We start from the raw sequence: 3201 nt of genomic DNA, 5'->3' as shown, positions 1-3201 counted from the left end.
CCTGTGTGTTTGTGTGAGTGTGTGCCTGTGTTTGTGTGTGCCTGTGTGTTTGTGTGAGTGTGTGCCTGTGTTTGTGTGTGCCTGTGTGTTTGTGTGAGTGTGTGCCTGTGTTTGTGTGCCTGTGTGTTTGTGTGAGTGTGTGCCTGTGTTTGTGTGTGCTTGTGTGTGCTTGTGTGCCTGTGTTTGTGTGTGCCTGTGTTTGTGTGAGTGTGTGCCTGTGTGTTTGTTTGTGCCTGTGTGTTTGTGGGTGTGTGTTTGTGTGTGCCCCTGTGTGTTTGTGTGTGTGCCCCTGTGTGTTTGTGTGTGCGTGCCTGTGTGTGTGTGCCTGTGTGTGTGTGTGCCTGTGTGTTTGTGTGTGTGTGTTCTGTGTGTGTGTGTGTGTGTGTGTGTGTTTGTGTGTGTGTGTGTGGTGTGTTTGTGTGTGTGAGTGTGAGTGTGCGCCTGTGTGTTTGTGTGTGTGTGCGCCTGTGTGTGTGTGTGTGTGTGTTTGTGTGTGTGCGCCTGTGTGTTTGTGTGAGTGTGTCTGTGTTTGTGAGTGTCTGCGTGTGCCTGTGTTTGTGTGTGCCTGTGTGTTTGTGTGTGTGCCTGTGTGTTTGTGTGTGTGCCTGTGTGTTTGTGTGTGTGTGCCTGTGTGTTTGTGTGTGTGCGTGCCTGTGTGTGTGTGCCTGTGTTTTTGTGTGTGTGTCTGTGTGTTTGTGAGTGTGTCTGTGCCTGTGTGTTTGTGTGAGTGTGTGTGTTTGTGTGTGTGCCTGTGTGTTTGTGTTTTTGTGTGTGTGCCTGTGTGTTTGTGTGTACCTGTGTGTTTGTGTATGCCAGTGTGTTTGTGTGTGTACCTGTGTGTTTGTGTGTGTGTGTGTGCCTGTGTTTGTGTGAGTGTGTGTGCCTGTGTGTTTGTGTGTGTTTGTGAGTGTGTGTGCCTGTGTGTTTGTGTGCCTGTGTGTTTGTGTGTGTGTGTTTGTGATTGTGTGTGCCTGTGTGTTTGTGTGTGTGTATGTGTGGTGTGTTTGTGTGGTGTGTGTGTGAGTGTGCCTGTGTGTTTGTGTGAGTGTGTGTGCATGTGTGCCTGTGTGTTTGCGTGTGCCTGTGTGTTTGTGTGTGTGTGCACCTGTGTGTTTGTGTGTGTGTGTGCCTGTGTGTGTGTGTGCCTGTGTGTGTGTGTGCCTGTGTGTTTGTGTGTGTTTGTGTGTGTGTGTTTGTGATTGTGTGTGCTTGTGTGTGCCTGTGTGAGTGTGTGTGCCTGTGTGTTTGTGAGTGTGTGTGTGTTTGTTTGTGTGTGCCTGTGTGTTTTTGAGTGTGTGTGTGCCTGTCTATTTGTGTGCCTGCGTGTGCCTGTGTGTTTGTGTGTGCCTGTGTGTTTGTGTGTGCCTGTGTGTTTGTGTGTGTGTGCCTGTGTGTTTGTGTGTGCCTGTGTGTTTGTGTGTGCCTGTGTGTTTGTGTGTGCCTGTGTGTTTGTGTGTGTGTGTGTGTGCCTGTGTGTTTGTGTGTGTGTGTGTTTGTGATTGTGTGTGCCTGTGTGTTTGTGAGTGTGTATGTGTGAGTGTGTGTGCCTGTGTGTTTGTGAGTGTGTGCCTGTGTGTTTGTGTGCCTGTGTGTGTGTGTTTGTGAGTGTGTGTGCCTGTGTGTTTGTGTGTGCCTGTGTGTTTGTGTGTGTGTTTGTGAGTGTGTGTGCCTGTGTGTTTGTGTGTGTGTTTGTGAGTGTGTGTGCCTGTGTGTTTGTGTGAGTGTGTTTGTGAGTGTGTGTGCGTGTATGTTTGTGAGTGTGTATTCCTGTGTGTTTGTGTGTTTGTGTGTGCCTGTGTGTTTGTGTGTGTGCGCCTGTGTTTGTGTGTGCGCCTGTGTTTGTGTGTGCGCCTGTGTTTGTGTGTGCCTGTGTGTTTGTGTGCCTGTGTTTGTGTGTGAGTGTGTTTGAGTGTGTATGTGTGTGAGTGTGTATTCCTGTGTGTTTGTGTGTGCCTGTGTGTTTGAGAGTGTGTATGTGTGTGTTTGTGTGTGCCTGTGTTTGTGTGAGTGTGTGCCTGTGTTTGTGTGTGCCTGTGTGAGCCTGTGTGTTTGTGTGAGTGTGTGCCTGTGTTTGTGTGAGTGTGTGCCTGTGTTTGTGTGTGCCTGTGTGAGCCTGTGTGTTTGTGTGAGTGTGTGCCTGTGTTTGTGTGTGCCTGTGTGTTTGTGTGTGTGTGCCTGTGTTTGTGTGTGTGCCTGTGTGTGTGCCTGTGTTTGTGTGTGTGCCTGTTTGTGTGTGTGCCTGTGTGTTTGTGTGTGTCTGTGTTTGTGAGTGTGTGTGTGCACCTGTTTGTGTGTGCGCCTGTGTGTTTGTGTGTGTGTGCCTGTGTTTGTGTGCCTGTGTGTTTGTGTGTGTGTGTGTGCCTGTGTTTGTGTGTGCCTGTGTTTGTGTGTGCCTGTGTTTGTGTGTGCCTGTGTTTGTGTGTGCCTGTGTTTGTGTGTGCCTGTTTGTGTGTGTGCCTGTGTGTTTGTTTGTGTCTGTGTTTGTGAGTGTGTGTGTGCGCCTGTGTGTCTGTGTTTGTGAGTGTGTGTGTGCACCTGTGTGTTTGTGTGTGCCTGTGTGTTTGTGTGAGTGTGTGCCTGTGTTTGTGTGTGCCTGTGTGAGCCTGTGTGTTTGTGTGTGTGTGTCTGTGTTTGTGTGTGTGTGTGTGTGTCTGTGTGTGTGTTTTACAGTATAATCAATTCTTTTTTTGATAAATAACTCCAGCTGCTCTTAAAGTGTTGATCTGATAAAGCTCATAAAGTCATTAATAAAGTGAAGTTATAAAGATGTTATAAAGATAAAAATAAATAAATAAATAAATAAATAAATAAATAAATAAATAAATAAATAAATAAATAAATAAACAAAAATAAGTTTTTATTCGTGCTAAATTATTTTTTATTGATTTTTATCCAGAAATGACTGGACACAACTTTAATTAACTTTATAAATAACCATAAATAAAATGTTTCCCCCTTGCTCTGAAACTACATGGCCACTTCCGGGTTTACGAAGACCACGTGATCACTTACGTACTTATTAAAATTACGTCATTACAGGTTGCGTATCCCTTTAAACAGCCTGCCGGTTCGACCGCTAGGATTGGGTGCCACGATTCAAAACTCCAAGTCCCGCCCACATACCTGCTTCTTAGTGGCTCATTCTAGAACCTAACGCTCGGCTGTTATTGGCTGATCCCGCCTCCAGTGGGCGCTGTTATT

Source organism: Hemibagrus wyckioides, linkage group LG28 (assembly GCF_019097595.1).
Source record: "Hemibagrus wyckioides isolate EC202008001 linkage group LG28, SWU_Hwy_1.0, whole genome shotgun sequence".
In the NCBI taxonomy this organism is placed as follows: Eukaryota; Metazoa; Chordata; class Actinopteri; order Siluriformes; family Bagridae; genus Hemibagrus; species Hemibagrus wyckioides.
Note: the sequence above shows the minus strand (reverse complement) of the source record.